General features: G+C 40.4%; 1 non-coding gene across 1 annotated transcript; it reads left to right on the forward strand.

Annotated features, from left to right (window-relative positions):
- Nucleotides 1-14,787: 14,787 nt before the first annotated feature.
- LOC141411053 (U1 spliceosomal RNA) lies at nucleotides 14,788-14,951 on the forward strand. The gene has a single exon (XR_012435912.1). It is a non-coding gene; the product is annotated as a U1 spliceosomal RNA (small nuclear RNA).
- Nucleotides 14,952-15,767: the final 816 nt, after the last annotated feature.

Here is a 15,767-nt window from a genome sequence, read left to right on the forward strand (position 1 = left end):
ACTATAATCCTCCTACCTATACTTCCCTTATAGATGGTCACCATGGTGTGTGTCACACATCTGATTTATTTGTTGAAGTGGGGATCTCACTAACTCCTTTGCCTGGGCTGATGTTGAGCTGTAATCTTCCTAAATAGCTGGGATTACAGCTGCGAGCCACAGCACTTGGCTCTAAAGTTTTTTTATTTTTTGAAGTGGATTTTTCTTTATCTTTTAGAGACGTTGCAGTTTACAGAAAAGTAGAACAGAAGGCACAGCGATTTCACATATACCTTTTATTACTATTAATTTTTTTGGTGGTACTAGGGATTGAATCCAGGCCCTTGAGCTTGTTAGGCAAGTTCTCTATCACTTGAGCTATACCCCTGGCCATTTTGTTTTTGGAATAGAGTCTTGCTACTTCAAGAGTTTTTCTGCCTAGGCTGGCCTTGAACTCATGGTCCTTCTGCCTCCACCTCCCAGGTAGCTGGGATTAGGGTTAAGTGCCAACACATCCAGCTAGAGTGTACAGTTTTTATAATTATGAACATCCATGGTCACATCATCATCACTGAAAACTCATGGTTCACCTTAGCATTTACTTTTGTGTTCTACATTCTGTGAATCTGGATGAATGCATAACGACATGTATTTGCCATCACTGTATCATCCGGAGCAGTTTCACTGTCCTAACTATCCTCTGACCCCACTGACTCATCGCTCCCTCCCTGTAGCCCCTGAGAGCCTCGAATCTTGTTCTTTTCACATAGTTTTGCCATTTCCAGAATGTCATGTAGTTGTCATTGAAGCAGTGTGGCTTCCACTCAAGTCTTTTCAGATTGGAGTTTTGTTTTTACTGAGTGTTATGCATTGAAATTTCCTCCATATTTTTCCATGGCATGATAACACATTTCTTTTTATTGTTGGGTAGCATTGTGTTGTCTGATGTACCAATTTATCCATTCACCTACTGAAGGACTTTTTGGTTGCTTCTATATCTTGGCAATTGTGAAAAAATTTCAAAAAAACCCACATGCAGGTTTTGTGTGGACATAAACTTTCACCCTCCTTGCATGAGTACCAAAGGGTTCCATGCTGGATCATGTGGTAAGAATGGGTTTAGTTTTATAGGAAGCTGCCATGCCATCTTCTGACATGACTGCCCCATTCTGCATTTCTACCAACAGCGAGCAGCTCCTGTTGTTTTGCATCTTATCTGCATTTGTGCTTGTCAGGATTGCAGATTTTGACCATTGTAGTAGGTGTGTAGTGGTGTTTCATTGTTTTAATTTATATTTCCCTGTGATGTACAGCATCTTTTATTTTTTTATTATTATTGTACTGGGGGTACTTTGTGACATTTACCTAAGTCCTTACAATATATCATAGTTGAATTCACTCCCACCATCATTCTCCTTTATTCCCTCTTTTCCCCCATTCCTGCAGTAGTTTCAACAGGTCTTGTTTTTCCATTTTCATACATGAGTACACAATATTTCCACCATATTCACCTCCTACACCCTTCCTTATACCCCCACCCCACTCGTGCTAACCCCCAGGCAAACCTGTTTTACCTTCCTATTTTCCATTTTTGAAAAAAAGATATTTTTGTTTGTTTAAGATGGCTGTTCAGGAAGTTTCCTTGTGACATTTCCATGTATATGTGTATTATAACTTGAATTGGTTCATCTCTTCTATTTTTTTCCTTTCTACCTTAGTCCCCTTCTTATGGTGATTTCAACAGGCTTAAAAATTCTATATTCATTCTTGTATAGAAAGTACATCACTTATATTCATCTTCTTTACTTCCTCTTTTTTATCCTTCCTCTCTTGTATGTGATCTCTCCTTAGCATGACCTGTTTTTCATAATATTGCTGTTTTTGTATTAGCCTATATTCTACATTCAAGGAAAAACATGCAGCCTTTGCTTTTCTGAATCTGGCTAACTTCACTTAAGATGACGTTCCCTTTTCTTTCAACCATATCCCTTCCTGGATGAGGTGCCTTTTCAGATCTTTTGCACATTTTTATCCAGGTTGCTTGTTTTCTCATCGTTGAATTTTAGGAGTTCTTTGAATAGTGTAGGTAACAATCCTTTATAAGATATGTATTCTGCAACAACTTTCCACTGTCTGTGGCTTGTCTTTTCATTTTCTTGGTGTCTTTAACAGAGATTTTCAATTAATGAAACTTATTGTTGATTTCTTTCATGGGCCTTGACTTTGATGTTTTATCTAAAAATTCAGCCAAAGTCATCTAGGCTTTTTCCTGTATCATCTAGGAGTTTTGTGTTCTGCATTTTATATTTAGACTTATGATATGTTTGAGTTATTTCTTGCAAAGGGTGTAAGGTCTGTGTTCAGATTCATATTGGCTGGGATGAGGGTGTCCAGTCATCCACACTGTTTGTTGGAGCAACATCTTTTCCAAATTGCTGTGCCTTTGCTCCTTTGTCACAGATCAGTTGAACATGTTGTGTGTCTGTTTTTAGGCTATTTTGTTCCATTGATCTAGTGCCTGTTCTTTTACCAATATTACATTGTTTTGACTATTATAGCTTTAAACCTTGTTTTTGCTGTTGTTTTTAAAGACAGGGTTTCACTGTGTAGACCAGGCTAGATTCAACTTGCAGTCCTCTTGCCTCAGCCTCCAGAGTCTGGGGTTACAGCTGTGGGCCACCATACCCAACTAGCCATAAGTGTTAAAATAAGCTGGCTTTCCAATTTGCTTCTCCTCTGTCAAAGTTGTACTAACTATTTTGGGTCTTTTGCCTCTTCACATAAGTCAGTTCTTTGATATTCACAAAATAACTTGCTTATTGGTGTTTTTTTGCATGCATTTTCATGAGAGAAATTGGTCTGTGTCTTTATTTTATTATAATAAATCCAAATGGCATATCAGGCAATACAGATCTCAAAATGTAAAATGTCTCCTCCTTCGATATCCTGGCAATGCTAGAGTACAGTCCAGATGATTTCTTCCTAAAACTTTGGTGGAATTCACTACTTAACTTTTCTGAAACTAATGTTTCTCTGGAGGAAAACATTGACTGAATTCATGTTCTTTTAATAGTTATGGGGCTGTTGGAGGGCAATTTAAGCTACCAATTTCCTCCTAAGTGTGCTATGGTGGGCTCCATCTTTTAAGGGCTCTGTCCATTTCATTTCAGTAATCAAATTTGTAGGCATAAATTTGTCCACGTGATTCTTTATCATCCTTTGGACACCTATAGGATCTGTTTTGATATTCTGTCTTTTGCTCTGTATCTGATCATCTGTGTCTTCTCTTTATTGATTAGTCTGGTTAGAGATTTACTAATTTTGTTCATTGAAAGATTTTAGTTTCAGAGATTTTTCTCTAATATCTGATTTTTTAAAAAAATTAATTGAAACTTGGGAGCTGGGGTGTGGCTCAAGTGGTAGAGTACCTGCCCACCAATTGCAAGGTCCTGAGTTAAATCCTAGTACTACCAAAAAAAAGGAGAATATAATGCAGATAATTGCATATTTTTATGACATATAGAATGATGGGTTTTTTTTTTTTGGTTTTAGTTTTTAGACAGGGTCTTGATATGTAATCCAGGCTGACATGGAACTCATTAGGTAGCCCAGGTTGGCCTTGAACTCATGATCCTGCTCCTCAGCTTTCTGAGTGCTGGGATTACAGGCATGTGTCACCGTACCTGTTTGGGAACGAGGTCTTAACCATTAGCAGAACTTCCAAATTTACATAGGAAACATGCAAATCAATAGCTCCTGTAACAAACTTGAAATATTAAAATTAAGAAAAAGAGGAGACAATGAAAATTACATGAAAAACATAGGAAAAGATATTAAGAAGAAGAGCTTAGTAAATGAATTCTTAGCCTAATTTAAGTGGACCTGCATTTTCTATTAAAAGACTGAGACTGTCAGACTCAATAGAAGCTCTCCTGTGTGGCTTTATAAAGGGGAAAAGAATAGAAGGGAAACAAGATGTTAAGTAAATAAACGCAGAAAGAAAGCAGAAATGGCAGTATCAATATCAGATAATGAAGAACGCCAGGCAAAAAGCAGTGAACAAAATAAAGAAGATTATTTACATACTTCTAAACAGCCGTCAGATCAAAGGAGAAATCCTCTGGTCAGTTAGAAGGTAGCACTGCAGACTTGGAGTCGTCTGGTCTGGGTTCGAATCTTGGGTCTAGCTGTGAGGCCTGGAAGAAACATCTTACTCTTTTTGTGTCTCAGTTTCTTTGTCTGTAAAATGGGAACATTAATAGTACTACATAATAGAGTTTGTAAAAATAAGGACAAGTGAACTAATGCCTATAAAATCTTTTAGAAAGTTACCTGGCTCATTGTAAGCTATGATTGATGCAATGCAAGACTATAAACAAAATTTTGGAGATATGGCAAGCAGACAGCATTCTGCACACCGATGCTCTGCTCCCTGAAACTGAGAATGGTATATGACAAGGCAAAAGGAACTCTGAAGGCATAACGAAGGATAAGGACTTTACAATGGAGTGACTCTCCTGGATTATCTGAGCAGGCCCTGTATGTGTGCCCATAAAACATGTGAGGACTTTTAAATCTGGAGTCAGAGAGATGTGGTGGAGAGATAAGCCAGAAAGATTCTGAGCACACAAAAGATTTGATGCACCATTGCTGGTTCTAACACACACAAGAACCCTGTGCAAGGGACAGCGAAGGCTTCCAGGAGCGGGGAAGTCCCAGGTGGCAGTTAGGAAGGACGCTTGTCCACCACAGCAACAGTACTGGAAAGGTATTTGACAACATTCAATACTCTTGAAAACCACATGTCCTACAAAGGATCTGTAATACTTAAAGAACACCCAATACAAACAGGAAACCACGGAGACCTATTTGATAGTCAGCATCGTTAGCCATTAGGGAGACGCAAATTCAAACTACAATGTGACATTATTATAAACCCCAGGACTGTTGAACGGTGAGGGCACAAGATGTGGCATGGGGGCAGAGAATCTGCGTCCCGCGTGCAGGGCTGGTGGGAATGTCAAGGGGTATTGTTTCTGAAAAACAATTTGACAGGCAAAACTGAGCATGCAACTACGGTGTGATCTAGCAGTTGAATTCTTGGGTATTAATTCTTGAGAAATGAAGACTTATGATCACACAAGAACCTGCACAAGAAAATTTATTAGAGCTTTGTCCTTAATTTTTGATTGCTCTGGGGTTTGAACTCAGGGCCTCACACTTGCTAGACAAGTACTCTACCACTTGAGGTATACCCCCATTCCTTTTTGCCTTAGTTATTTTTCAGATAGGATCTCATGCAATTCTCCTATCTACATCACTTAAAAAAAGCAGATCAGTAAAACTTATGAATATATAAATAAAATTCTATTAAAATTTAGTATATTGAATCCAGCAACATAGCAAAAGAATAATAAACTGTAACCACAAGACTTTGTTCTATGATTTTGGGAGAAAATCTATCAAAATAATTCATTATACCTACTGACGTAAAAAAAATCAATATGCTCATATTGATTTCAAAATCACTTGATGCAATTCAGTAGTTAATCCTAATTAATAGCAAAATAAAAGTAGAAAGGCAATTTTATATATATATATACATATATATATATGCAAAATATACTATTGGCTAAAAGCCAATGAGTGTTACTTTAAGAACAAAACACTGCATGATTTGCATTAAAATCAAGCAGGGAATGCTTTCTTGGTATTCACCACTGCCTTGCTGGTTTTCTTTTCCTTCTCTCCCTCCCTTCCTCCCTTCCTTTTTACCTCCCCTAGAACGTCCACCCCTTTCTTTTTTTCTTGGTACTGGGGATTGAAACCAGGGTTTTGTACAAGCTAAGCAAGTGCTGTACCACTTGAGCTACTCCCCAGCCATTTTGTTTTGTATTTTTTTAAAGATAAGATCTCAGTAAATTTGTCCAGGCTGACCTCGAACTCAAGATCCTCCTGCTTCTACCTCTCAAGTAGCTGGGATTACAGATATGTCCTACCACATTGGCTGATTTTAGCAATTTCAGTAAGGGAAGAAGTGGGAAAAAGAGGAGGAAAAGGATAAGGAAGAAGAAGAAGAAGAAGAAGGAGAGATATGGAGGAAGAAGAGGACGAGGAAAGAAAAGAACAAAAAATAAGCAGCTGGAATGTTTTTGAGAAAAACCTACAACTAGCTCTCTTTGTTGATGATATGGATATATTTATGGTAGAAGGAGGAAAAGTCCACTGGAATACAAAGAAAAGAGAACAACATAAAATAGCTGAATACTAGCTAAACTTAAAAACTAGTATCGTTTCCTATTGTAATAATAATCTCAGGAAGTAAATGAAAAAAATTACCTAGTAGCAAAAAGTGTGAAATATTTAAGAATAAAATTTAGTAAGTGACAAAGGCATTGTTTCAGGGATAGAGGGTGATAATTTACTAAGAGGCTTGATGCAGTACTGTTGCAAGAGGGTTCAGACAGAGACAGACAGGGTACCAAAGCTTTCAGGAAGCAAGTTTATTAAGCAAGCCAGCAGCGACTCAGTGGATTTGAGTCCAAAGGCTGAGCCCCAGAACAAAAGGGGCTTTCCTTATATACCATTTAGAGCAGGTTATAGAAATGGGGGTACAGCTTGTCCAATACATGGTCACATGTTATTTCATTGGCTGCTTTAACCTCTGAGGCAAAGTGAGCCTTCTCTGGTCTCCAGATAACATTCCCCAACTCTGTTTTTTCTTTGTTTCACTGTAGCACTCATTAACTCTCATTATCATTTATTATCTTCTTTCCCCCTCCCTGCCTTCTTTCCCCCCTTTGATGCTTGGACCCATTTCTGGGTCAAAGAGCATCAACTTGATTTAGGGGTTTATAGTTCCATAGCACCATTATATGAATACCATCTTTCTTTTTATAGTGGCTTTTATAATGGTCTTGAAAGCCCTCAGTATCAGGGGGATTAGGCAGGGTAATAGCATGCCTGCTCCTAAGACAAGGATTGTTGTCCCATTAAAGTCTTGAACCCATCTAGGGTTGAGAACCAGCCCCTGAACAGGCCACTGGGACTCCATCCCTTCCAAGTCTGCACAGGTATATGGGCAAGCTTTTTTATTTTGTTGGTAATCTCTTTAATTATCTTTTAAAAAAATCATTAATTTGTAAACAGCAGTTACTCAGATTGAGATTATTTTAGGCTATTGCTATTTTAGGGAAGTTAGCCAGTGGGTGAGGGTGGGGCTCCGTGTGATTGGGAGCCTCCCCACCACTGAGTCTCCTAGGTAGCATCATTGTAAAACTTTTGTCCCAAGCAGATCAAATCCCCAGTAATTCCCAATACTAGAGGTTTTTAGGAGCCAAATGCTCTCTCCATGGCTAGGGGAGTGGTTTCATTAAAGGGCTCATGTGAGTTTAGCTCTTTTGCCTCCCATGGCCAGTGGTCTCCCATATTCATTCCCCCACAAACATAACACGAAGTTACGTTCAGAGTTTGTGTTAGGGACTCAGCTAGTGAGAGGAACAGGTTTTTGGTTGTAAACAAGATGGGAATTTCACTTTGTATCTCCTCGTAAAAGGAGTGAAAGGCCTGTTTTAAGGAGCTCTCATGAGTGATCATGATGTGTTGAAAATGCAGCAAAGTTCCAGGATCTGTTTCCTTTTTATAGATTAAAAACTATTTAATAGTTTAAACTTTTCCCCAACTTCCCAGCCTGTTTCATTGAGGTTGAAAATAATGAAATTTACAGGGTTATAGGCACCAAGAGTACAGTCTGGGGTTGCTTTCCTTTTTGTAAAAGAGTGACAATTCCATATGAGGTATGGATCTCTCCTTCAAGCCAAGCTGCCCACCTTTCACAACCCTAATAGAGTTGTTCATAGAATGCACAACCTCATGTTTCACCGTCATCTTCTGGACATATATACTTGTCATTTAACCTATAGGTCCTTTTTCAGACTAGCCCCCTACAGTTGCCCTAAAGCCCGGTGTTTTCAGCTAGTGTGGACACAAATCAATGTGTATGGGCACAGGTTTGTTGGGGTCATTAGTCTGGGTGTGGTTAATAAGCTTCTCATTGCTGGTGAAGCTTCGGACCTCTAGCCATTGCTCCAGAGGGCGATGGATGGGGTTGAATCAGATATACTGACCATCAGGAAATCACACTGAGTAGGTGGTATGATTGTGGCTACATGACCCAACAATGGTGCCTGCACAGGAATAATAAGTATGGAAAACCAGAATTTTGATAACAATACTTCCTGCTTGGGTGGTATGCATGCATGAGTCACAGTTCAAAGCCTGGAGGTCCCCAGGTAGAGAGATGACCAAGATCAGCAAGAGGGAAACACGGAATGGACTCATCCTCAAAAGTGAGATGGGAGACTCCTCAAGTTTCCTCCATGTGTAGATTAGTCAGTGTCTGGAGTGACTAAAGCAGGGCTGACATCTTGTCATCTGTGGTCTCCTGCTGTCTCCTGAGGAGCAGTGTCTTGTCGGGGAAGGGCACTGGTATTTTGAAGGGTGATCTTGTTTGGTGAGGCAGGGTCCTGGGGTGCACTTTCGTTTGAGGGAAGCTGGCTTCACTCAGGTGTGGTGGATCCAGGGAACAATCTCTGTTACTTTAACTGTGGTGGGGGTGGACAAAACAATAACAGAAAAGCCCCTCCTGTGGGGCTTTAGTGGTTGAACATTCCATTCCTTTACACAGCATCCTCTGGTTTACAAGGGTGTGTGGGAATTGTTAGGCTAGACCCATCCATTTGGTGGGGCTTGACCTAATAATTGATCCCATTGTAGGTGAGTGTCCTGGCATAGTTTTTCTAATTGCAATTTTAGAGTCCTGCTTACACATTCTACTTTCCCTGAACTCTGGGGTTGGTAAGCCATGTGTAGCTATTAAGTTGTATTTCATCTCTTAGCCATTAACTGTACCACCTCAGCCACAAAGGCCAGCCCATTGTCTGACCCAGTAGACACAGGTATTCCAAATCAAGGGATGATTTTCTTTTTTTTTGGAGTCAAATCACGCTTTATTAGCGAGACAGAAGAGCATCTGGCAACCTGGGGGGGCAGGTGGTGAGAATGTGAGAGCGCACTGAGTGGGGGTAGGCTGGGTCTTTTAAAGCCAAAGCAGGAACAAAGACAGGAAGTGGATGTTCTCAGGTGATTTGGGGGATCGTTAGTGTGGGAGGTTCCAAGATAGTTTGTGCAGGCCTGTGGTTTTATCAGGTATTGGCCTGCAGGAGAACTGCAGTAGAAGATCAGAAGATAGTTTCCTACAACCTATATATATAACTTGATGCTGAGGGATTGTTACTTTTAACAGCACCTGGCCACTTTCTGGGCTTTCTCATTGTGAGTAGGGAAGGCTTCCATCCATCTTGAGAAGGTGTAGACAAACACCAGCAAATATTTACATCTTGGCCCTTGTTGGGGATAGTTTCTGGCACACAGACTGCACCTTTCACATACTGTCTTACTTATGCTGGAGAGCTTGGGGACATAAAAATGCTGGGCCAAGGTGGTCTTGAGAGTTGTCCTGCCCTGAGTGAGTTCCTTCATGGAACTGTTAGACAAATGTGGGAGCCAATGACTCAGTTATGGCCATGTGGCCATCAATAAACTATTACCAACCATCCAGTAGAAAATTTACTCCTTTATTCTCAAACCAAGCCTGTTTTTGTGAAGTATATCATGGGTCCCACTCAGATAAGGGGCATGAGAACAAGGCAGCTGCCAGTGAGGTGGAGGTTTGTCCTCTTGTGAGGGCTGCTTGCTTGGCTTTCCTATCAACCTTTTGGTTTCCCCAAACAACTGTTATCTCCCCCTCTGGAATCCTCAACAGTTCATGACTGCTACTTGCTTAGGGACCCATATGGTTTCTAGTAATTTTAGAATTTTTTTGTCCATATTTAACATTTTTTCTCCTGAGTTAGAGATCCCAACTGGCAGTGGTCATGATTTAATGACAGCGTCCAGAGTCACTGCTGTGTATCTGGCAAAACATGTGTCATCCTGGACAAAGATGTTGCCATCTGTGAAATAAATACTCAATGTCCGGGTGACTAATGGGCTGGTCGGTCAAGTCTGGCTGGCTGGAGAACACCTCACCCTTAATCTCTAAACAGTCATGCTCCAGGGGGCCTGAATTGACACGAATAAGGTGCTGGATTTAGAGTCTTAACAACCTCTAGCTGGACACACAAAGGTTTTCACATAACATGCTTTGATATTTGACTATTTGGGAGTTTGTTAACCAATAATTTCCTTTATATTCCATGTGAGTCAAAATCGAGTGGGAATTTGGACTGTGTTCTTGTCCCAAATAAGACATAGTCTGCTTCAGTCACCAAGATGGCAGTAGCTGCCAGGGTATGAAGCAGGATGGCCTCAGGAAACTGTATCAAGTTGCATTGATAAATAGGCCACCAGGCCGTGCCAGGAACCTAGCAGCTGGGTAAAGACTCCTACAGCTCCCAGTCTCTTGTGTACATATAAGAAGAAGGGCTTTATCACATCTGGCAAGCCCAGAGCAAGGGCGTTTGTGAGTGCCCTCTTAATTTCTTTAAAGGCTTTTTTTGTTCTTCTCCCCATACCATGGGTTCCCATTCTCCCCTCTTTGTGGCTTCATAAAAGGGTTTTCCCAAGAGAGAGTCATTGGGGATCCAGATCTGGCAGATACCTGCAGCTCCAAGAAATTTTCTAATTGTACAGTAGCACATAAAGGGGCGGGGTCTCCTCAGGGTCTCCCACTGATATGGGTTTTTTCTGGCTTTTTACATTTTCCCCTGTGCTTGGAAGCTGTTGCCATCCTTGCAACCATAACTCCACATGCTTCCTCTAGGTGGGGCTTTAGCCACATGGGCCAACTGAGGACTCATCTTGCCAGCAGTCAACATAAGGAACCATCTGGGTGTTCCAAGCTCCCCTACAACCACTTCAAAAACTCTATTGACTATGACCTTATCTAATGACCCCTCTGAGGGCCATCCCATACCGAAAGCAGGCCAGTCTATTTCACAGAAGGTCCTAAGCTTGCCAGGAGTCAGTTTGACCCCATGATCTCCATTAAATCCCCTTTTAAAGTTCTTAAGAATGCACCCCAGGGGGTGTTCTTATTCTGTCCTCCTCTCATTCCTCCTGTTTGCCAGATGTCTAGACAGAGACCAAGATGTTAGGGATGAGGGTTGTGGAGAGGCGGTAAGGGGTCCTCCTCTCCAGCACATGGAAAACAAATAACACCACTTGCTTTGTCCATCTCTGGCTGCTCCCCTTGTAGAGATTTAGATGTCTCTTGGCCATAGTGAGTCTGAATAAGCCCTGGACTGGAGGCCTTGTAAGGGCTCACCCAAAACAATTTGAGTCTGCCATGGACCCATGGATCAGGACTCTGCACTTGCTTCGGAACCAGCTATGTCTCAGGCTTGCACTTCACACACTGTCACAGCACAGTACTTCTACCCTACTCCTTGAACCTGAAAGATACGGTTTCATGCCAAAAGGCAGTTGCTAGTATATCTTTGGGAGTTGATCAGACTCCCCTTCTGCCTCCTGAGGCAGGCCTGAATTTGAACCCAGGTTCTTCCCAGTCTGATGAGTGGGGCTCCCAAGTTGGTTCCTGAGCCTTTCTGGGTTCCATTGTGCAACTGGAACTCACCTCGTCAGCCTGCTGGCAGAGAGACTCCCTCCCCTTGGGTCAACACGGTCCAGTGGCACCTGGCGGGAGATGCTGATAAGGAGGTGAGCTTGGAGAACAAAGAGGGCTTTCCTTACATACCATTTAGAGCAGGTTACAGAAATGGGAGGGTAGAGCTTGTCCTATACATGGTCACATGTTATTTCATTGGCTCTGGTCTCCAGGTAGCATTCCCCAACTCTGTTTTTTCTGTTTCACTGTAGCCCTCATTAATCTCCCTTCTCCCTCCCTGCCTTCCTGCCACAGTATGGATGAACCTTAAAAGATAAATTAACAGACTAAGTGTAAGAAATAATAAAGCTCCCATAATTACTATCCAGGATGCATGTGCAATGTTAGTTTGTGGAAGATCTTTTTGTTTCTTTTGGCAGTACTGGGGGATTGAACTCGCACTTGCTAGCCACACTTCTAGTCCTTTTATCTTTGGTTATTTTTCAGATGGGGCTTCATGGTTATTTTGGAGGCTGCTTGGACCACTGTCATTTTACTTCTGTTTTCCACCTAGTAGGGATAATGGGCATGCACTAGCATGATCAGCTTTTCATTGGTTGAGATGGGGTCTCACAAACTTTTTACATGACTGGCCTCAAATCATGACTCTCCCAGTCTTCACTCTCTTGGTGGCTGGGATTATAGGCATGATTACTGGGCAGATGGAACGTCTTCCTGAGCAGGTCTGAAATCACAGAAAGTACACAAATGAAGATAGATATGTTTAACTGAAGACATGAAGAATATATGCTAGATTAATTATAAAAAATAAACAATATAACTATGGACCAGCAATACAATAAATAGACAAAAATAAGACAAACTTGATTAAATTAATAAAAGAGCAAATCCAATGACCAATAAGAAATAAAAGGAAGGCTGAGCTCACTAATAATCAAGAAAAGACAAAGTTAAGGGGCTGGTATGTAGCTTGGTGGTATAGCACTTGCCTAGCATGCTTGAGGCCCTGGGTTCGATCCCAGCACCAAAAAAGAAAAGACAAGAAAAGACAAAGTTAATCTAATGAACACATATCTAGTGCTGCATTATTTATTGTGGCAAAGTATATTAAGCACATACTCAATAAAGAAATGAATAGATGAATAAAGAAATAAGCAAGGTGAAACAAAGCAAATAAGTATTCTTCCTGAGAAGAATAATTGAATACAGTATAGCACAGATAAAATTCAAAATAATTATAGCTACACTAATGAATAGTGGAAGTTTTGTGAGGTGTTAAGTAAGAAAAAGCCAGAAATTTATATGTGTGTGTATGGAGAAAGTTACTGTTTTCCAAAGGTGTTATCACATAATGCCACACACATATATGTGTATGTTTGTATGTGCCATAAGTATGCATGTGTATATGTTTACATGCCTTGTGTAAACCCGAACAACATAGAAGATAAATCCTAACTTAATATCAGTATCTGGAGATGTGTGTGGGGGGGCAGTGATATGGATTGGAGCCTGGGGATGAGTAAACAAAAAAAGGAGAAATGATAAAGATTGTTTTAAACATGCATGAATGATGTCATGCTCACATAGTCACATAAAATTATAAATGCATGTGCAGCTACGTTTAAGAGTAGCTTGGATGAGCAGCCCTCCTTAAGTACATTCAGACTGCTCTGGTGTCACCACTCTGACACCAGATGTCAGAGAGTCTTCCACCATTCAGGTTTTCTTTGTTTACAAATATGATTAGAGATGTCAACAAATCTATTATTTGTTTGGTGAACAGACAGACTGGGCACAGAAGAGCAATGTTCTGAATGATTCTGGATGAACTTAAAAAGTGAAATTCAGCTGGGTGGCAGTGGCTCATGCCTGTAATCTTAGCTGTTCAGGAGATAGAGATAAGGAGGATTTTGGTTTGAAGCCAGCCCAGGCAAATAGTTTGTGAGATGCTATCTTGAAAATATCCATCACAAAACAAGGCTTGTGGTGTGACTCAAGTGGCAGAGTTGTCTGCCTAGCAAGTATGAGGTCCTGAGTTCAAACCCCATACCATCAAGAAAAAAAATGTGAAACTTAACCATCCTTTAAATTTCCCATCAACTTTTCCACCCTTAGCAAGGCCAACATTAGTGAAACTTTCTACTTTCATGTTTATCACCTTCCCCAAACATTTTTTTCCCCAAGGTTTGGAATTTTATGATCCTGTGAATAATTGTGATTGTCTGAGAAATTATTAGCTACCATGTCTGTGTCCACTGTTCATCCTCTAAACCAATTCCAGCTGAGAACTTCAAGGTAGTCTTCTGTGAGAATTCCAACCATAGAAATAACTCCAATGAAGTCTGCCTTAGAGTGAAAATAGTGACTATACAATAACAAGTGAGAGAAAATACACCACCGTTCATTGTTACTTCATGTTTTATGATGATAAGATGCTAGGTAGACTGTAGATTCTTTGGGTGGCAAAACACAACACAAAGGTGCAGGACAGATGAAAGATGGAGCTCTTTGTCACATACAGGTCCAAATGAGTGAAGGCTGCCATGCAAAGCCATATGGGCAGCTGCCCCTGTGGACAAAATAAGAACGGATTAGGCCTTAGCAGTGGGTTTATGTGGGAATAGTAGGTTTCATTGCTCCATGTGGACTGGCTGATTGAAATACCTTCAAGGGCTTTGGATCTTTTTTGGGTCATCCCTAATTACCTGATACCTAATCCTGGTGTGATTTGGACTGAGAAAGGCTGGGGAGAGAAGGGAAGTAGTTGGGATGTGGATTTAATGAACTGCTTAGTGAACAGAACTAGCCAGTCTCTGGACAAGGCCTTGAAATTGGGGTAAGACAGCATTTCAAAACATAAAAACCAGAACGACCCCCCCAAAACTATATTATACCTTGTAAATGTCCAAAATCTAGGAATGTTCACAACCCTCCCCCCAGAAAGCTTTAGTTTTAATCTTAAACTCTGGTTTAATCGTTCCTTATTTTTTGTTCATGTTAGCACAGTTCTTGGGTTATTGTGCTAACTCAAAACTAATTTCATTTACTTACTTTCTGTGCACAATAAATAGGGAGGTATTTGTACTATTTTTCATAATAATATATGACCTATTTGCTCAAACATATTGAAGGTGTCTTTTCTTGAATTTATATAGGCTGTCTCCACACTAAAAAATCTGGCAATACTTACCTGGCAGGGGAGAGTCCATGATCACAAAAGTGGTTTTCCCAGGGCGAGGCTTATCCATTGCACTCTGGATGTGCTGACCCCTGCAATTTCCCCAAATTTGGGAAACTTGACTGCATAATTTGTGGTAGTGGGGAACTATGTTTGCGCTCTCCCCTGTTAAAAAGAAATTATTTGGCAATGAGCACAAACCACGGGGCTTTATTTCACTTTCTTCTTGTGACTTCTGAGAATTTTTTTTATAGTCTGTTCCCAAATTGTGCATTAAACAAGAAGGATTATTTTCTATCTGTGGATTTATCAGTGAGGCTGGAATTAAAATAACATTTGACACTGTGAAAATGGCCTAGTTGTTCCTCTGCTGAATGCAATTAAGGAAACACGTTTAGATACAATTGGTTCTGAATGTCATTATCATACATCAGCCAAAGCTGAAACAAAGCAAATTATACATGTTCTTAAGTATAATGCACTGAAAATTTTTTATGCAATGTTAGTACTTCTGTAAATTTTCCTAAAATTATTTTCTTTTTAAAGTATGTAGCAGATAGTCAAAGTAATATATTAAGTATTGAATAAATGGCATAGCTACAAGATAAAGAAACGATTGGTAAACATGTTTGTATCAGTATACATTAATAACACGAGGTGGGTTCATTGTGCTAATTCCATACAAGTGTATAGTGTACCTGGAACAAGTTCACCTTCATCATTTTACTCCCATTCCTGCTTTCTCAAACAGTGCTTGATGAGTTTCGTTCTGCTGTCTTTATATGTATATATTTAGTGTGTGTCCATTTTCTTCACCCCTCAGTATCTTTTCCTTTCCCCCTTCTCCTTCCTCTGATCCCCTCTAGGAGGCCCTCCTTTTAAATTCAGATTCCATCGTCATCATCATCATCTTACATGTAGGTTTCACAAATGAGTGAGAATAGGCAATATCTGACTTTTTGAGCTAGGTTTGGCTTATCTTGC

Source organism: Castor canadensis, chromosome 9 (assembly GCF_047511655.1).
Source record: "Castor canadensis chromosome 9, mCasCan1.hap1v2, whole genome shotgun sequence".
Classification (NCBI taxonomy): domain Eukaryota; kingdom Metazoa; phylum Chordata; class Mammalia; order Rodentia; family Castoridae; genus Castor; species Castor canadensis.